General features: G+C 35.9%; 1 long non-coding RNA gene across 2 annotated transcripts in view; it reads left to right on the top strand.

The window, feature by feature from the left end:
• The window catches only part of LOC134739753 (uncharacterized), a 76,631-nt gene extending 55,323 nt beyond the window's left edge, over nucleotides 1-21,308 (top strand). Inside the window, exons 3-5 of one of the 2 annotated variants that reach the window (XR_010126771.1) lie at nucleotides 17,691-17,873; nucleotides 18,577-18,744; nucleotides 20,648-21,308. This is a non-coding gene — a long non-coding RNA (uncharacterized LOC134739753). The remainder of the gene's footprint in view (nucleotides 1-17,690; nucleotides 17,874-18,576; nucleotides 18,745-20,647) is intronic. The other variant, XR_010126772.1, reaches the window with a different exon arrangement.
• Nucleotides 21,309-21,612: the final 304 nt, after the last annotated feature.

Genomic DNA, 21,612 nt, shown 5'->3' with positions numbered 1-21,612 from the left:
TGAGATCTGATGGCTTAAAAAAAAAAAAAAGCGGGAGTTTGACCGCACAAGTTATCTCTTTGCCTGCCACCATCCAAGATGTGACTTCTCCTCCTTGTCTTCTGCCATGATTGTGAGGCCTCCCCAGCCACGTGGAACTGTGAATCCAGTGAAATCTCTTCCCTTTGTAAATTTCCCAGTCTTGGGTATGTCTTTATCAGCAGCATGAAAATGGACGAATACAATTCTATTGCCAAAATTATATTTTTATCTTTTAGAAAAATAAATGTAAATTTAGATATGCTCCTGGTTAGTAGATGCTATAAGAAATTATTTGATATATTTTTTAGCATTAATTTATATGCCCCTAATCTAAATAGGGCAAATTTCATCAAATCTTCTTCAAACCAAAAGATTACATAAATAGAAAAGATTTGCATTACAATTATAGAAAAGACAGAGTTTTAAAAAATTGTCTTGAACTATTATACACAGCTAAAATTTTAACTTTACCTGAACACGTGGCATCACAGAATACCCTATTTTTAAATTTTGCCCCATTAAATTTGCTTTGACAGGCAAAATCCAGCCATCTTATTAAGTTTTCAGTTTTTATTAGGACCCCAAGTGTGATTTTTAAATAAAATGGTTGTAATTAAAAAAAAAAAAAACTGGAAAAGTTAAATTTGAGCTGTACCTCTACCCTTAATCTCCATGTCAGAAAAATGATTCCACAATGTCTTTTACCTGTTAAAGAGCAATCGCCTAAAAATAAAAACATGCTTCCCCACTGCAGCCAAGAAAGCTTCTGTTCTAAGAAAAAGATGTGTTTCCTTGTTTTGATGATGTTCATCTTTTGTGGCCTGTCACTGCTGAAAGAGAGCTTTCAATTCCCCCCAAAACCACAAAATACCCCACTTCTCCCTCATCATTGTGGTTACCAGTTTATTTATCAGTTGTGGCAAATGGTCACCCTTTATACCATACTTAGCTAAATATTGTTTGTTTTAGGAACAAAGCACAGAGGACAAATATTTCAATGTGGTTTTTCATTTGGGAAGGGAGTGGGACTAACACTTGCATTCCAGCTGATTCTCAGCCTCTCAGCCCTGTGCTCTGGAGGCAGCTGAAGCTTCAAAGAGTCCTCCAGACTCTGAGGAGACACTTAGGCTCTAACTTGCACAGAGGAGGCAGAATTAGATTGGGTGCAATTAACCTGAGAAGTCTATAGATTCTAGGCCCTAGGCAAGGAGAAAGATGGAAAGACTACAACAGCACCCTGGTTTAATTATCATATAAACAGATCATAAGGAAACAGTGTCTCCTCTTTTAAGGAGCCTCTGCAAGGGAGTTTTTTTGGTCTGGATTTAGGCTGATTCCAGTAAACTAAATATGGAATGAATGTTAATTCAAGAGAAATCAAAATTAAAAGAAACCACCTCTACCCAAGGCCACCCAATACGATAAAGAAAATCCCTTTCAAGCCTAAAATATTACTACTGGGGGTCCATGATAAAGGAAAGAATGTACTCCATTTTATTTAATTAAAAAATTCATTAGTCATGACCCACTGAACTGATTTCTTGCTGCACTAATGGGTCATGATCCTCAGTTGGAAAAAACACCAGTCTTATGGGAGCCCATGGAAAAAATTTAGATTGGATGCTGTGAGTGGCCCAGATGTGTAATTCTTCAAGGTAGTGTGGCCTGAGAAAGAGGAAGTATAGGGTTTCAGCGGGGCCACCAAGGAGAAAAACCTACATTTTCTCCCCCAGCATTGGATTTCCTGGTGTCAGAATCTGAGGTACAATAGTGTGGGCTATTTCAACAGTCTTGCCCATTTGTTTTTCTACAAATCTATCCATCAAGTTTTGATAAGACTGTCAGTTCTGGCTTTCACTGTTACCAGTGGGACACTGGGCAAGAAGTGTGGTACGAATGGGGAAAAACACTGTGGGGTATTGGATAAGAGCATAGGCTGTAGAGTCAGACAGGCTTTGAAGCAAATTTCATCTCTGCCATTTACTAGTTGGTTACCTTGCCAATTTACTTAACCTCTCTGATATGTTTTTTCAGGGGAATTTATTGTGACACCAAAGCATGTAGCATAATACTGGGCACAGGATGCTTAATAAACAGTAGATATGTGATGTGATTTTTTTTTTTTTTTTTTTTTTGAGATGGAGTCTTGCTCTGTCCCCCAGGCTGGAGTGCAGTGGCATGACCTCAGCTCACTGCAACCTCCACCTCCCGGGTTCACATCATTCTCCTGCCTCAGCCTCCCAAGTAGCTGGGACCACAGGCACCCACCACCACGTCCGGCTAATTTTTTGTGTTTTTTAGTAGAGACAGGGTTTCACCGTGTCAGCCAGGATGGTCTCCATGATCTCCTGACCTCCTGATCCTCCCGCCTTGGCCTCCCAAAATGCTGGGATTATAGGCGTGAGCCACCGCGCCCAGCCTGTGATGTGGTTTTTAATCAAGGCTCTAGTAGTAATAGCTGTGTGACCTTGTACCAATCACATAACATCTGTGAGCTGAGAGAAGCCACGACCCTGTCTTCCTCTTCTCTCTACAAATAATGCATCAATTAAACCATGGATCATTGGCCTAGAGAGAAGTAGAAAGTAATATCCTTCCTACTTCTCTCTAGGCCAGCGACCCATGGTTTAATTGATCCATTGTCTGTAATTTGAGGGGCTTGAATGAGAGGTGTGATATGCTCCCCAGCTTTAGATTTCATTAATTCCTCTAGGAATTTGGGAATACAGTGACCAGGTGATGGAAATGTATCTGCCAGATAGATTTGCAGAAAAGGCCACCTTTGAGCTTTCTTCTATCATGTAGACACTGGCTTCTTTTAGAAACTGCCTTGTTTGTAAAAATCCTTCAGAAACCATTTCAGGAACAGAATAGAATTATAAAATCAAACTTTTAACTACATGTTTCAGCAGAAAAATAAGCAAGCTGCAATGACATGATGCAGTGTTGCCTAGATGCCTGATGTCATGAGAGTTTTGCTGTATATCACTGGTGAAGATCTGACTGTAAGTAAAGTTTTCCTGATCCGATTATTATGAGATCTTCTGCCTCTTTGATGGTATAAGGATTATACAAAGGTACCTTTTTTGCTTTTATATTTTAACCTCAATAATCAGTTGTTTCTCCATTAAAGAGAGAAAGGTAATCTTTACTATTAGAAAAATGATTCCTGTTCTCCTTTTATCCCAAGTGCCCTTCCTACTTCTCTCTAGGCCAATGATTCATTGTTTAATTTATTAAGTGACTCAAAATGACATCCCTCAGTTGACCCTGAGCTTTCAGTCTTCTCCTTTTCACTTTCTTCTGGCCTAAAATAAATGTACTCCTTCCTATGCATTTACCTACTTTTGGTCAGAATTCATGCCGTTCTCCAGGTTGGGTTGTTTTTGCCTCATCCATGTCTGTGGGATCTCTTTCATTCTTTCTCCTCTCCCTTCTCTGCACCTTCATGTTAGTGTAGGTATTTTACTAATTCTCACCCGCACAATTGAAAGCATACTATTGGGTCGGCAAGCCTCCTTTTTCCCCTCATCTCAATATAGTCTTGCTACAATTATTGGCCAAAACACTCTAAATAATATCACCGAGTAAGTCAAAACCTTGCTTTAAAATCATCAACGACTTAGTGCTTAAGGAAAAGGAAAAAGAGAAAATCCAAGCTGGGAATTCTCTATTCCTAGAGAACTCCTTATTGGTTTGTTTGCTGTTTAAAAGCTATCCTATCAGGTTTCTGCTCAGTCAGATATTGGGACTAGTACTAGCTAAACTTGTGCTAAGACATAAATGACTATTCACCTGGATAAAATTATATGAAATCACGAGTTCAGATCTTTAACAGCACGTAGCACAGTGAACTTTGGCAGAGAAGGCAAAAATGAAGGGAGCCCATGATTGTCCCAAGGTACATAATCTTAAAAGCAGACAGAAAAACACACATCACCTACAGGAGAATGATAATAACAATGACTAATAGTGATCATAATAATAATAATACTAATGCCTTCTCATCAGAAATAATGGAAATAGAATAATGAATTACCATTTTTTTCTTAAATGAAAAAAAAAAGACTGTGAACCTAACATTCTGTAACCAGTTAAAATATCCACCAAAAATGAAGTTGAAATAAAGATTATCAGACTAACCAGATCTGAGAGAATACATTGCCAGGAGACTTCAACTACAAGAAGTGTATAAAGAAGGTCTTCAGGTGAAGGATAATGATATATGGAAACTTGATTTTACACAAAGGACTAAAGAGTGCCGGATACGGTTAGTATACAGGCAAATCTAAAATTCTTTTTCATACTGTAATTTCTTCAAAAATTAATTGATTCTTTAAAGCAGAAATAACAAAATATCATGGGGTTTAAAATATACATGGCAAACAATAATACAAAAATGGGAAGGGAGAAAATGGAAGTATACTATTGTAAGATTCTTATCATATACATAAATTAGTATAATACTGGGGGTAGACTCTGACAGATTAAAAATTCATGTTGTAAATCCTAAAGCAACTGTTAATAAAATGAAAACAAATCTAGCAGAAGACAAAAAATAACTAAGATCAGAGCAGAACTGAAGGAGACAGAGACATGAAAAACCCATCCAAAAATCAATGAATCCAGGAGCTGGTTTTTTGAAAAGATCAACAAAATAGACCATAAAAATCCTAGAAGAAAACCTGGACAATACCATTCAGGACTTAGGCATGGGCAAAGACTTCATGTCTAAAACACCAAAAGCATGGCAACAAAAGCCAGAATTGACAAATGGGATCTAATTAAACTACAGAGCTTCTGCACAGCAAAGGAAACTATCATCAGAGTGAACAGGCAACCTACAGAATGGGAAAAAATTTTTGCAATCTATCCATCTGATGAAGGGCTAATATCCAGAATCTACAAGGAACTTAAACAAATTTGCAAGAAAAAAACAAACAACTCCATCAAAAAGTGAACAAAGGATATGAACAGACACTTCTCAAAATAAGACATTTATGCAGCCAACAGACATACGAAAAAATGCTCATCATCACTGGTCATTAGAGAAATGCAAATTAGAACCACAATGCGATACCATCTCATGCCAGTTAGCATGGCGATCATTAAAAAGTCAGGAAACAACAGATGCTGGAGAGAATGTGGAGAAACAGGAACACTTTTACACTGTTGATGAGAGTGTAAATTAGTTCAACTATTGTGGAAGACAGTGTGGCAGTTCCCCAAGGATCTAGAACTAGAAATACCATTTGACCCAGCAATCCTATTACTGGATATACACCCTAAGGATTATAAATCATTCTACTATAAAGACACATGCACATGTATGTTTATTGCGGCACTATTCACAATAGTAAAGACTTGGAACCATCCCAAATGTCCATCAATAATACATTGGATAAAGAAAATGTGGCACATATACACCATGGAGTACTACGCAGCCATAAAAAAAGATGAGTTCATGTCCTTTGCAGGGACATGGATGAAGCTGGAAACCATCATTCTCTGCAAACTATCACAAGAACAGAAAACCAAACACCACATGTTCTCACTCATAAGTGGGAGTTGAACAATGAGAACACATGGACATAGTGAGGGGAACATCACACACTGGGGCCTGTCAGGGGGTGGGGAGCTAGGGGAAGGATAACATTAGGAGAAATACCTAACGTAGGTTGATGGGTAGCAAACCACCATGGCACGTGTATACCTATGTAACAAAACTGCGCGTTCTGCACATGTACCCCAGAACTTAAAGTATAATAATAAAACAAACAAACAAAAGAAAATGAAAACAAAAAAGTATGATGATAAACCAGAAGCCAGTAGAGGAGATGAAATAAAATACTAACATGTACTCAATTAATCCACAAAAAGGAAGAAAAAAAGGGGAAGAGACTATAGAGAATCTGAAACAAACAACAAATTACAAGGTAGCATATTTACAAATAATGTATCAATTATTGCATTATATATAAATGAAATAAACTTCCCAATCAAGGATAAAGTTCACCAGATTAGATTAAAAACCAAGGCCCAACTATAAGTTGCTTAAAAGAGACATACATTAGATGTAAAGACAAGAATAGTTTAAAATTAAAGGGTGGTAAAATATGTGTCATGCAAACATGAATTTAAAAAGAAAGTTGTGCCTATTCCATGTTCATTGAAGCATTATTCACAATAGCCAAAATATAAAATCAACCTAAGTGTCCATTATTGGATGAATAGATAAAGAAAATGTGGTATATATGCACAATGGAATAACTATTCATCTTTTAAAAAGTAGGAAACCATTTGCAACAACATGAATGAACCTGGAGTATATTATATTAGGTGAAACAAGACAGGCAAAGAAAGAATGACAAATACCATATGATCTCACTTACATGTGTAGTATAAAAGTGTCAAACTCATAGAAACAGAGTTAAATGGTGGTTGCCAGAGGCTGAGGCATGGTTCACTGGGGAGATGTCAGTCAAAGACACAAAATTTCAGTTAGAGAGGAGGAACATGTTCAAGAGATCTATTGCATATTATGATGACTACAGTTAATAATATATTGTCGATTTGAAAGTTGCCTATTTAATAGAGTAGATTTTAAGTGTTCACACCAAGAAAAATGGTATATGTTAAATAGCTTAATTCAACTATTCCTCAATGTATGCATATACCAAACATTATGTTGCATACCATAAATATATACAATTTTTACTTGTCAATTAAGAAATAGTTAATAGAAATAAAAATTAAAAGATAAGAATAGGAAAAGTAGTTGTGTCTATATTAAGATGAAAGTAGACTTCAGAATGAAAGTATCGATCAACGGAAACATTTCAAAATTTTAAACAGGTCAATTCATCAAGAGGAGACAGCAATCATAAATGGGTATTCACCTAAAAACGGAGGTTCAAAATATATGAAGCAAAGAATGGCAGAGCTGATGGGAGAAGTAGACAATTCCACAATTGTCATTAAAGGTTTTCATACTGCAGTCTCAGTAAATGATTTTTAAAAAACGGCATAAATCAGTAAAGATATTGAAGATTTGAACACTACTGTCAACAAACTCAATCAAATTGACATTTGTAGAATTCTACATCCAGCAACAGTAGAATAAATATTATTTTTAAGTGCACATGAGACATTCACAGAGATAGAGCACTTGTTACGCTATAAAATGTCTCAATAAATATTAAATAATTGAAACAGTTCTAAACATGCTTTGAACAAAACAATACTACTTTAGAAGTGAATAAGAAACATATATCTGGAAATCTTCAAAGATTTGGAAATTAAGCAACAAACTTCTACATCACCTATAGATCAAATAAGAAATCTCAAAGAAAACTAACAAATATGTATTTAGACCTGACTGATAATACAATATTTCAAAATGTGGGAATTGTAGACACAGCAGTGCTTTAGAGAAAAATTTATAACTCTAAATGTTCGTATTAGGAAAAAAAGGTTTAAAATCAATAATATTTGTTTTTACCTTAAGAAGTTATAAAAAGAATGAAATGAAACTCAAATAAGCATAGGAAAGATATAGTAAAGACAAGAATAAATGTCAATGAAATAGCAAACAAACAATAGAGAAAACAAAAGACACCAAAAGCCAATTTTTTGTAGTGGTTAATAATATATAGGTAAAGCAATTAGACTGGCTAAAGATAAACCGGGAAAAATCCCCAGAAATTACTAAATTCTAGAATAATGAGACTTTATTACATATTCTATCAACATTAAAACAATAATGAGGAAATATTATAAACAATTCTATGCCAATAAATTCAAATTGAAGGGCATGAATTCTAAAAAGTAGAAAAATACGTGTAAAAGAGGAGGACACGTATATCTTTTAGACCAGCAGAAAGTGAAAGGGAGAGAAAGACTGACAGCTCAGGACTAACTAAGGAGTCTCAGTTGAAAGACTTCTCAATAAATTAAACAAGCATCACTGGCCTACAGGAAAGTGGAAAGGAACTTTCCCTTATAAAAGGAAAACAGAAATTATTTTTCCAAGAGTTAAGACTAAATTTCCTTCTTTAATAGAGAAGCAACTAATTATTGAGATACATTTTTTAAATGCCAAATACGGGTATTAGATTATTTTTAAAAAATACTAGAAAGTTTGTTATTATGTTCAAGTTCAAAAGTGGGTCAGACTGGTACTTTCATCCAGGTTAGACAAAATGTCATATTAGATGATTATATGGATTTCAGTTTGAGGGTGCTATTTTTGGAAGGAAAAGGTATTTTTTCGTGGGCATTGGTTTTTGTCAATTCAGTCCCCGAAAGAGGCATATATGGGGTCTTTACGAAAAGGAGTTCTGCAAGTATGTGTGTTGGGTGTTCAACAGAATATTTTCTCAAGAACCACCTTCTATATCCAAAGAGTAGTCACCAAATTCATAAAATGTGAACATGAAGAAAACCTGCCATTATCTCCGTGCTGGAGGGATCTCTTCCATCCAGGGTCAAAAGTGAGCGGTTGCAGGTGTCTGCACATTTCAGGGAAAGAAGAGTTAAGCCCAGCATTCCCTGGTAACAAAATGAACTCCCTACATTTGCTTCTCTCCTCTTCTCTTCTCCAGTCTTATTATCTCCATATCTCCCTGCTCTCAGACTCAATCCATTCTCTTCTCTTTCATATTCTAAACAGCTTTTTTTCCCTGTTGATTTACTTCCGTTTAGAGTAAACCATCTTACCCACAATATGCTTTGGAAGGAAAAAAAGAAGACAGATTAAAATATTATGTTCATATTATTACATTTTATTTTTATTTGTAGAGATAGGGTCTCCCTGTGTTGCCAGGGTTGGTCTTAAACTCCTGGGCTCAAACAATCCTTCTGCCTCAGCCTCCCAAAGTGCTGGGATTGTAGCCGTGAGCCACCAGGCCTTTTCTTATTATTATATTTTTTATATATACATAGAAAAATACCTACAAAGATAGAATTAAGTTAGTCATGGCTTCCTATGCATATTAGGGTTATAAGCGAATATTCCTTTGTTTTTCTTTCTGTATTTTTACTTATCTATGTTCTCTATTTTTCTGAAATAAGTATAAATTTTTTAAAAAATTAAAAATCCAAAGCTTTAAAAATCAACTAAGAGATCACTAACATTGGGATAATCCATATATGTCTTTCTTTTTCTTTTTCTCTCTCTTTTTTACTTATCTGAACTCTCTCATTTTTCTAGAATAAGCATACTTTTTTAATTTAAAAAATCAAAGGCTACAAAGAATGAACTAAGAAGACATCAAAGGAATTTTTCTATTTTGAATTCTAGCTGTTTCATGGAGAGTGAAAAGACAAATACCTGTAAATAATGTCTGAAATATGAATATATTATAAAAGAGTGAAGGACTTGATATAGCCTTAGAATATGAAATAGATAATTGAAGTCCCAATCTCTTTGGCTGGCTCTAAAATCACATACATTTTATTGTCTTGCCACTGTGCTTAGCTGTTGGAGAGTTTTATACCAATAATGGCATGACTAATTTGATGAAGATCTTAGGAAGTAGGGAAGCAAAAAGTATCTATATGGCTGACATATGGGAAATCATATGAAAAAGATGAACTTCCTTTCCCCAAAAAAGTTGTCAATAGAGGACAGGTCAAATTTCTTTAGTTAGCTCACTCTTATTGATCATATAACATGTACCTGGGACTGTACTAGACATTTAATTTAATTCTTACAACACTATGAGTGAGGTAAAACTATTGCTTCCATTTTTCAGAAGAGAAAATTGAGGCAACAACATCAAGCAGCTAGTAAGTAAAAAACAGGGATCAAATCCTGGCAGTCTTTCTCTTAACTACTGTTCCACCACTTAGGGAAAGTTTAGCCAGACTTTGGCCCTTATATGACAATAGATGAGATGACGGTTGAACTATCATTGTGTGTTAGACAAAATTGATGAAAAATGTAGAAAGAACCCATTTCATTTCAGAGAATATAGTCATAGGTATGAAAGAAACTTTAAGATAATGGTAGTTCTTGCCTTCAGGCAGGTGAATATCTGTTTCTTACATGATCATCTGTTGTCTATTCAGTTCTAAAATACCTAATGATACAGAATTCTTTGTGGAGTGCTGTAGAAGGCAGGCTCTAAGTTGACTCCCAATGGCTCTCACTTCCTAACATTTACACTCTTGTGTAATCCCCTCTGCTTGAGTGTGGGCTGCACATGGCCACTGGCTTCTGACACATGGAAGAGGGCAAGAGGGATGGGATGGGATGTCACTTCTGAGATGAGGTCAGAAAGACTATGACTTCTATCTTGCCCATTCTCTCTCGCTCTCTTTCATTCTCTAGCTTACTCTGAGGGAGGCCTGAATGCCATGTTGTGAGTGGCCCTGCTGAAAGACCTATGTGGCAAGGATCTGAGATCATTGGCCAACAGGCTGCAAAGAGTCCTACCAACAGCCAGGCTAGTGTTCTTGGAAGTGGATCTTCTCCTACTCTCCTACTTGAGATGACTGCATCCCCAGCTAACACTTCGATTGCAGCCTTGTTAAGATATCATGGGCCAGAGACACCCAGCTAAGTTATGCCTGAGTTACTAGCCCACAGAAATGATAAGATAATAAATATTTGCTGTTTTAAGCTGCTAAGTTTTGGGTTAATTTGTTATACAACAGTGGATAACTAATACAAGTACTGTCATTGATGTCATTGAACTCACCGGTAATTCTTTGAAAAAATGTCTACTTTCTCCCCAAACTAAAATCCATTAATTCCAGTAGTTAGGTGTTTGGCAGTGCCTTTAAAATGATGCGTAGAAGTACTTGGCCAGTTCTTTAAAATTGTGTTGCTAGACTGAAGAAGATCTGTCTGACTTACTGGGCTTCCCACGTTCCTGCCTTCAGTTCCTGGGTTAGTGTCACAGGTTGCAGATTTTCCACTCCATCTCCCAGTCATGTCTCTGGCACTTCCCCCGCTTGGCTCCTAGTAATCAACTTTGGCTGACCTCTAACTCTCCACCTCCTGGACCACAAAATAAACCCAATGCTCTGATCATAGCTCCTCTGCAACTATGTTTACTCCTTGGTTTGGGATCTGCCCAGACTCTCATTATGCCTGCCATAGCATTATCCCTCTGTCCTGTACCTACGGATGAAACAAACCATTGATTTCTCCAACTATGCTAAGTAAGAGCAAGTCATATTGTAAGTAATTTAATAATATAGAATTTCTAGAGTTATAAAATAATGAAGCAATTTTATAAAAAACTATCTTTTTAATAGGTTAAAAAATAAAGCAATGCCATCACTTCCAATAAATTTTGAACAATAGAAGGCAACCACTACCCATTTCCAAAAAGAAAGCTTGCGCTTTTGAGGATGAAAGGTTTGAATTAATTGTAAACCATGTAATCATATGCTTATTTTTTAGCTTTAAACTAATAAAATAATGGTGCCTTCTTAGCACAGTAGGCAGTGCGTCAGTCTCATAATCTAATACATTTTGCTCTACAATACATTTGAGGTGTTTTCTACATCAAGAATTTGCCTCACACTGACAAAATAATTGTGCAACATATATTCATTGAAAAGCTATAAAAGACAGGACACTGGGCTGGGCTTTATGAGAGCACAACAAAAATGAAATTAGAAAAGTTGGGGAGAAATATTTTTTAAAACTTTCCCTCCAATTCCCATCTCTCCCGTGAAATAGGTTAGAAAAATATTTTTCTTCCTTGCTTATATGGCACCCGAACTTTCAATCTCTGAGTACCAAAAATTAAAAATTTCTGGAAAAAAATCACATTTTATATAACCTACTTTTGTTTTTCAGACTAAAAAAAATCATTTTAGATTCGCTTTAAAACTACTAAAACTTATATTTTGTATATATTCCAACTTTCTTAAATGGTCAAGGATCTTTAAAACATTTATTTCCTGCTTCTAGAATCTCAAAAAATCTTATCTTACTCTTAGACTTACTCAATATGCATATATATGAGGGCATTTAAAGCAAATAATATGTGACAAATTAGTGATGTTTTAGAGCATCTCCAGTTCACTACCTTTTACTCCAAGAATGTCAAGTTCTTGAGAGAAGAAATTTTCATCTGTTTTGTTCACTGCTATATCTCCAAGGCCTGGGACAGTGAATGCACAGCACATAGTAGGTGCTCAGTAAATTATGTGTTAATTGAAGGGATGACTGCCCACTTTGGGAGAACAGGGTTGGGATTTTGCTAACACTTTTACTCTCACTATCCTGCCATCACGTGTAGATGAATGTGGAGTAGATACTCTTTCCTGCTGATATAATGATTCCGACTTTCAACTCCTGTAAAAGAATTATATTTTGCTTTAAACAGAAATAAATGTGAAAATATTCTCAAAGGCGTGAACTCAGAAGGAAGAAAAAAATCCTTTCCCAACCTGTTATTTACCTTAATCTTCTTTAGAGTGAGTCTTTGCGATTCTCAGTCCCTTAAGCACTTTCTAAAGATGAACTAGATCAGATTCAGGAAGATGAAAGGAAGTCAAAGCCTCAGATTAAAAAACTAGCTAACGCCCAAATAGTGGCGCTGGGCTGCAGTTTGTGCACGCAGGATAACAGCAAGTTACTCTTAAGAAGCTAAAAGACATTTGCTTGTTGGGTCTTATTGTGGCTTTCTTTCCTCCTTTGTTCCTTCCCTCTCCTCCCCTACTTTTCTTTCATCCCCCCTTCTTTCCTCCCTCTTTTCAATCTTTCATCCTGATCTCAGGGCTTTCTAAGAAAATTGGAACCTTTTGGGCAGGGCATTTCTTCCCATATGTTATATTCCACTGTAAGACACACACATAGAAATCAGTACTGGATTACTTTTCTCTGGAATTTACTTCTAGAAAAAAAGAATGATTTTTTTGTTAAAAGGATAATGTCAGGATTTTTTTTCTCCAAAAACAACTTTCAATTTTTATCTTTAGATTGGTACACACTTAGGCCAAAAATCTATCCTTTCCTTTATTCTATAACCATATCTACACTTCCTGAACAGTAAGAATTAGTTTTCATAATTTGGAAATACAAATTTATATATTTCTTCAACAGTTTACAAATATCCCATTTTAATACTCACAATAACCCTATACAATTGTAACTCAATACAAGGAAAGAAAATATTATTACTACCCTGTAGGGAAGTCCCTGCATTTCGCTCATATTTATTTAAGCAAAAAACATCTTGAAAATCACATCTGATGTTCGTTGAAATTTCTGAGGCAGTTAGATGTGGGTATGAACCAGGGAATGTGTTTTCTTTGAATTCTGTAGCTCTTCTACTCATTTCTTTATATTCTTTTTATTTCTTAACCATATGTTTTTGTACTGTATTAATGAAAAACTGTGGGATCCCTTGCTGGGGGGATTAGACTTGAGAGAACTTGTTCTGTGTTTAGGGAGGGAGAGGGAGTGCTTTCTGCCTCATCTTTCTATTGTGCCATCATGTTTCTTGGTGCCAATTCTGGGGAGGGTATGAATTGGTCATAATTGATTCTATTATAACAAGAATACGCTTTCTTTAGTACTAATACTATTTTTATTTGTTTAAATGTGGCAAGGTTTATGTTATTTGATCATGTTAAATTAAATGAAAATTATTATGCCTTGAGAAACAAATTTTAGCAAAATGTATAGAAGTTATTTCTAAATTCTTTAAATATAAAATGTTAATGAGAATCCACTCAGGGCTGAGACACAAGGCGAGTACTTAAATGAGGTTGAAAAACTTTCAGTTCTTTTTGGAGGGTTATGATTTTATTTAAATTCCTGTGATCCCTCAAGTAGCTCCTTCTGCTGTTCTTCCCTATTTTTCTCTGTCCTTACCTCTCCTCTTCAGGGTAATTTGAGAAGGTGAGTAAAGGAAAAGAAACATTATTCTAATTCTCCACTAAAATTCCATCTACATTTCGCTCCCTACTAATCTCCCAAAGAGAACAGCATTAGCTCAGTCCCTGTTTTCACCAAGACATCTCTGTGATGCTATCTGACCTCTTGCTTTCCAGATGTCATTGGAAGTGAAACCATATGTGGTTTCCTAATGACTCAGATTCAGCCCCTCTTACATGAGAAGTCAGCCTGAGCAGCATGGGGGCCCATATCCCTCATAAGAAAAGGAACATGAGATAAAACTCAGTCACTCCCCTGCTTTGCCCAAGAAGAAAGGGAGGCGAGTTGTGCCACATCTTGTGGGGTGGCAAAATATTTCTCCTCCAGCGTAAATATTGAGCATCCTCTTCCTCAGGGCCAGCAGCCTCCGTTTTTTGTTGTTGCTGTTGTTTGTGTTTAACATAGCCAGCTACAAGCTTCTACTGATGGCAAGAGCTTCCAGGGAGGCTGTGGAATTTTCAGTACTGCGAAGACACTGGCCTGTGAGATACTGAGATCTGGTTTACAGTAAAGCCCCATATTCTTCTATTTATTCCTTTACTCTTTAGAAAGTTCATACCAAAGCAGCTAGCTCACTGCTTGGTTTAAAAAAAAGAAAACTTTTTTAAACACCAGTCTCTCACATCTCCACAGTTTCTTTTGTGCTTTTAGCCCCTCATTAGTCTCACCACCTGGTCAAATCATAGGCACTTCCTTCTATTCTTTCTCCTTGATGGAATGTTTCAAAGCCATCACCCCTTCATCTTTGTGTTTTCCCACTGTTTTCATTTCTACTGTTTTTCAAAGTGACTTTATTTTTTATAGAGATAGGGTGTTGCTATTTTGCCCAGGCTGGTCTCGAACTCTTGGCCTCAAGCAGTCCTCCCACCTCAGTCTCCTAAAGTGCTGACATTACAGGGGCGAGTCACCACAACCTGCCAGGAGTGACTTTTTCCCTTTTAGTTTATCATTTACAGTGGTTTTTATGATCATATTAATTACTTACCTTCCCTTTTTCTCTGCATAGCTCAACACTAATCAATGATGGTGGTATTCAGCCCTTATTATGGTTCCACCAGCCTTTGACCGTTTGTTCCTTGGCTCTTCAATTACATATGGGACTCGAGGTCTAAACTGACCCTCATCTCATTTTCCCAAAGTCAAAGTTGCTGCAAGATCTTGCTAATAAAACATTGGCTAAGCAATGTGCTATCACGCAGTGTCATCTTTTTATTGTACACAACTTGGCTTTTCTAGCCATTTTGTTGTTTTATTGCTTCCATATTAGCTGTCTCTTTGAAAGAGAGCTTTCCTGACTTCCCCAAAGAAACAAAACAGTGTTCTAGGAAAAGCAATGTGAAAACTCATATTCTAATTTCACTCCTCAATGATTCATTGAGTGTACCACCATGTTAGAGGTATAAGGATGTTGCTGAATGATCTTCAGAGACCGGATTCTCTTGCTGAGGAAATTCTCTTGTGTCAAAGTAACCAAAGATACAATGATCTGTTTAGTCAATAAACTCATTTGTTCCCCCCACTCTTTCAAGACAACTCATGAAAATATTGGGCAACATTTTCATCCCATAATATATAATATCCCACCACACCACCCAACACCACAAACCCATCTTAACGTGGGTATTCTCTTGAATCATGAAGAGTTCCACAAAGTAAACAGGCAGGTTCCTATGACCCTTGTCTATTAGGTAGAATTTTTAAGACAAGGAGCCAACCAATATTCTTTCCCTCCACCTTCTTTCTTAGAGTGAGAACTGTTACTCTCTGGGCCACTTGGCCCATGTTGAATGATTCTCTGAGATGAGTTGACCCTTTTCACAAGATCTCAAACCAGGAGTGCTTAGACGATAAACTGGAGTGGGAAGTATAATAGGAAGAGAGCTTTCACAGAAATTGGAGGCATTTCCATTGTTCAGAGGTGAAATACCCTGTTTTGTCTCTGGTTCAAATTTAAGTTTACTGCCAAAGGTCACATGATGCAACAAGTCATGCAGGCGGTCTTCAAGTTGCCCAAGGGACAGAGCTTATTCTCTATGAAGTGATGTCCAGGCAAAATGCCCTTTAGAAGTTTGTGGTTTCCACAACAATAGGCTGAATTGTGTTTGCTGTCTGTAATTCCAGCTCATAAAAAGCATGCAAAAAGATTATCCAAATCCTAGAATTAAGGAACTATATTAAAGACAGATTTGCTTTGAACATCAGTGGCCAAAATGATGGAGAAGATGAGAGAAGACAGAGGTGGAGTAGAATCAAAATTTCTATCTACATATTATGTGTCTTTAAGATTAAATCATTATTGTGATTTCATTCTGCTTTTGTACTCAGCAGATAACTTTTGATCATGTCTCCAAAGAGACCAAAACCTGAAACCTGAAAAATGGCAAATTAACTAAGAACCAGATATTCCTGTTACTGTTGAAATAATTCTGTTATTGTCATTGCCTGATATTTTCACTAGAGTTTCGAGGCACTCTTTAATTGAAGACAGTAAAAAATCTTTGGTTGTTTGGTAATACCTATTATAGTTCCAATTGGAAATATCCTTCAGCATAGTATTTTCACCTTTGAGAATTTTCCCTAAGTATAAGTATACTTAAAATATTGAAATAACATATGTTCAAGGTTACTCGTAAGTGAAAAAATACAAAATATATTCTGATATATCTATTTAAGGAAATAGCATACAGCTGCAAAAAATGGCAAAATGCATCACTTATTGGTTTTGAAAATATTTCATATCACTAAATGAAAGATGTCAAAGGAAAGAACAGTGAGTATAGTATAATATGTTCAAAATAAGAGAGGAAGGAAGGAAGGGAGACAGGAAGGGAGGAAGGAAGGAATAAAGAGAGGAAAAGAAGGAGGGAGGGGAAAGAAAAAAGGAAATCAATCAAAGGAAGGAGGAAGGAATGAATGGAGAGAAAAAGGAAGAAGGGAAGGAAGGGGGAGAAAATGAAGGGATAAAAGAATAACATTTACTTGAATATTCAGAAAATATCTCTGGAGGACTTGTCTCTTGGGATATCAGCTGTCAGCTGGGGTCATGTACTTTGTACCTTTTAAATATTTTGAAATGTTTTGTACCTTAAAACAATGTTAAGCCAAGTGAATAGATTACTTGTTTTAATATAAATGTGAGAAAGTTTCCCTACTTCCCTGTTTCCCGTTAAGGATCTGGGAGTGGGCTGTGGTGTTCAGTCTAATGCAGAATAAAGCATGAATATGAAAATGGCTATTTTTCTTTCATCTTGATAATTAGACTGTCTTTTTTTTTTTTTTTTTTTTTTTTTTTTGACAAGGTCTCACTGTATTGCTCAGGCTGAATTCTCTCCCCTCAGCATCCCCAGTAACTGGGAGTAGCAGCATGTGTCATCACACTGGCTTATGCTGCCATTTGTCGTGCAGCAGAACGGGTGGAGTGGGGGGTATGGGCATTTGAAAATGTGTTTAAAGAAGCAGCTTCAAATGTCCTTCCCTTTGTTTGGGTGGTAAATAGTACAGGCAGTCAATCAGAAAAGATACTAATAAGCTGAAGAAGTGACAATACTACGGAGAAGTAAACAGCAAATTAGTGGTTTAAAAATTCTTATAAGAGGTAATCATATAAAACTGTTGAAGCTTAGGCAGTCTGAAAATAAGGCACATATCTGCATCTATGTGCAACTGAGTATAAATTGAATCAACTTCTCTTGTAGTTCTTTTTTAATATGTTCATGATGCCATGCAGCACCGTGCTATCTTTATCTATCTACACATTCTTCTGCAGTGTGAATCCCTGGAAGGCAAGATCACCATTCTGGTCTCTTGTGGATATCAATGCTGATCTCAGCTTCTGATGCATGGCAGTCAATTAATAAATGATTGTTGCCTGAAAAACTGAGCCCCAAAACAATATTACAAGTTTAATATCAGTAAACGATTTAATGCTTTCTAACTTGAAGATACCAGAGTAAGTGTTTACAGTATTTTTCCACTAAATTCCTTTTACTAAGGCAACTACATGTTTCTAAGAAGTAAAAATGTCTAAAACTATAGCATGATTTATTTATGCACTTGGTAGCAAGTATATTTTAGAATGTAAATATTTGCTCTGTAAATTTTTTTAACATAAGCAAATAAAAAACATGTAAGCTTGATGAGTTCCTTGCATTAAACTTCAGAAATATTGAACATGAACATTTTGCCATTTATTTGTCAACTGATGTCACTTTACACTTTATTTGACACAATTAATGAAAATGATTTAACAAATATAGAAAGATAAAGAGAGCTACCAGAGATAATGCTAGTAGTCACACTCTTTCTACAGTTTAGCGGCTGTGTTATCAATGTTTTTATTGTACATTTATTGTACTCAAAAACCACAGAAGATTTTTTTCTGATCAACTAAATTTATAGTTTAAAAAAGGAAAATATTAAAAACCATCTATACTCTTCTGTTTTTGGTAATTGGGTATAATCTCAAACACAAATTAGCATTTGGGGCTTGATTAAATAAATATCTCTTTCCTAATTTAGCTGGTCTAAAAGTTTAGTTCTTTAAATTGAAAGTTTGAATTAGAAAAATATATGAAGTCATGGGTGATTGTTTGATTATGGCTTTTTCCCTATCTCATTCTTTCTTCCTTTTCTTGTCTTTTAAAACAAAATAGTCTTTTCTATTCCTGGACTTTTAGAGTTGCTGAGTTTTGTATAACCCAGAGATGGATTTAAATGCAGAGTGTATGAACTTCTTCATTCCTGAGGGAAGACTTATGATTTTGTGAGAAATGCCCCAGGAAAGGGGCCGGGGAGACTGATGGAGAAGAAGAGTTTGGGAGGTAAGAATGGCTTTCCGTGTGTGCTTTGCAGCCAGACTGCCTGAGTCCCTCTAGTCACGTGGCCCTGGATAAGTTCTTCAACCTCTCTAGGCTTAATTTAAAACTTCATAAAATGAGGAAAGGGCTATGTGTCTTCAATTCTAAAATGTCGTTAATTGTAAATGCACTATTAATTTATATTTAACTAAGAAAGCAGAATTCAATGACTTGTCTGTTTTGGAGGATGCATCCTAATTTCAGAGATGTCAGCATGTGTGGGGGGTGCATATTAGAATCCCTAAAATGCAGTAAAGATACGTACCTCATAGAATTGTGAGGATTAAATGATCGAATGAATGTGAAGAGTTAGCACATCTCAGAGTGCAATAAGTGCCCCATTACTATTAACTATTGTTACTATTATTATCCTAAACTTGATTAATGATTTGTCTTTGAAGTAGAGTCTAACTGGACTGAAAGCAATCTGGAGCACTGGCAAGGGGCAGAAGGAGATTGAGATGTAAAACATGTAGAATGGAGACTGATTTCATCTGTCTTGATTCTAAGCTCATTTGCAGCCATATATGTATCCATTCATAGCTGGTTACGGAAATAGTCACAAGGTTTAAACTATAGAGTAATTCTTACATTGAAGTTCTACCAATGTTGATGCTATTGTTGCAAATGGGGATTTTTTTCCTTCTCACTTGTCGTTTCCTAAAGAGTGTTATTTAAACTTCCTTAATGGTGACAGAAAATCAAATTTTAAACATTATTGTGATTTTTATATAGGCTCAAAGTTATATAGAAACAAAACATATAAGAGAATGAAGTTAATCTAGGTAAAAGCATTATAAAATAACCAAATAATTGCAACAGAAAATAATAACAAGCCCCATTACACGCCCATAGTTTTGTGCTTGATTAACATAAAACAAATCTGTGAATTAATGGAGCTAGTTTTCTTGAACAGCTCATGCTTTTCTTTTTGTTCTTTTTGAGACAGCAATTTTGTGGGGTTTTTTAATTCTTTATTGATAGATAATAAATGTACATATTTTGGAAGCACATGCTTTAACTTAATACGTTCATGTGATTTATAAAGATCAAATCAGTGTAACCGGGATACCCATCACCTTAAATATTTGTCTTTTCTTTATTGAGTAGCTCAGACTTTTTATTTTTTTAAAAAATTCCTCAGGTTCAAAGTGTCTAATACATATATCAGTAAGGACAAAGGTGTATTTATTATATTTATGTTATTTTAATAAAACATAAAATGTTGTATAAATTACCTTACTTTTTCATATAATGATATTAAGACAATAAATCAATGAAGTCCCAAGTTTCCTGGGAATCAGAGCACTTGCATTCAAGTTCTGCTACCTGATTATGCCATTTAATCTTTCTTAAGTTTGCTCCTTTAGCCCTCTCTATATCAAACTTTAGAATTCAAGAGTTTAAAGTGAGAAAATATTATTTATCTGAATAAATGGCCCAGGGCCAGGTTTATGTAAGAACATATTTAATGTTTTTGCCCAAATAAGCTCTCAGGCTTTGAAACTTCCTTTTATAAAGATGAGTGCTATTTATTCCAGCTAAGAAAATTCTTTCCCATTTATCCAGTGTCCGTGAGGGTATCGTGTGTGTGATGCTTTAAGAATCCTAGCTCAGGAACAGAAGTTAACACTCCACACCCCGTGCTTACTTGCCAAATACACTCTTTTGTTTTATTCCAAGTTGAAACATTTCCCAGTGGTCTCAAAGTTATTTCCACTGACATTTTTGAGATGGCTTGCTTTCTGCCCATTTTGCTGTCATCTGGGGGTTAAGGTCCATGCTTGGCATTTTTCTTCCTCTTAAAGCCACTTAGCAGTTTCAAGGGTAGAAGATGTTCTCTTTTATTTGGTACCATTGGCTTTAGGGAAGCCCCAAGGACCATCTGCCCCATGAGAGTCACACACAGAGGGTCCTGCTCCTGCCTTTGGAAGTTGGCTTCCTGAGCTGCTGAACGTGCCAGTCCTGCTGACCCACTCTCAGATATCACAGGCACCCGCTGTGTCTGACAGAGACCTTTCTGCAAGTACACGTGCAGGTCTGCTCTGTAAAGGCATTATCATTTGCAGATTATTGCACAGAGTGGCTACGAGCTGTGGTGTGATCCTGTCACAGAGAGAGCCTGGTCACGTTTTCAGAACAGCAGGAAACAAGTACACCTGTAAGCTTATACTTATCAGATTTAAAAATAAAACGAAAAATCCATGCTATTCCATGAAAATCAGGCTCCAATAAACTTAGTCACTAATTTGTGAAGTAAACAATCTGATGGTAATGCATCAGTTGACACTTCGGCCTGGGTTTTTAGGCACAAATGAAAGCCAGGGGCTAAAGAATTTTTAATTTACCATTATTTCCCTTGATGGTTCAACAAAGTTCTTGTGCTAGAAAGTTTTATAAAACTACTTTCTGAGTGTCCTGTGACATTTCTCTGATGATACAAAAAGTCAATATTTGATAGCTTAAATATCAATATTGACAGAAATATTATTTAAATAAAAACACAAATAGTAAAATAATTTTATTTGATACTCCTATATATTAGTATTTTTAAAACTCTTTGGAGCAGAGATGAACTTAACATGTGGTAAGTATTAGATATTAAAATCATCACCCACAAGTTGCTTTGGACTTTCTCCTTTTATATCCTAGCCATTTAAAAAACTTATAGTTTGTGGTCATCAAATTTCCTTGTAGGTTTAAAGTAGGAAAATGCCTATGCTTCATACAAAGCAGCCTTCTTCCTCCTTTTCATAGAAATGTATGGAGTTACAAGAAGACTGTCCTCTTAGGTACTGGAAAAACTTCTTGAATATTATTTACATTTTTTTT

The sequence above is a fragment of the Pongo pygmaeus genome, chromosome 5, assembly GCF_028885625.2.
Source record: "Pongo pygmaeus isolate AG05252 chromosome 5, NHGRI_mPonPyg2-v2.0_pri, whole genome shotgun sequence".
Classification (NCBI taxonomy): Eukaryota; Metazoa; Chordata; class Mammalia; order Primates; family Hominidae; genus Pongo; species Pongo pygmaeus.
This window is presented reverse-complemented; position numbering and strand designations above follow the sequence as displayed.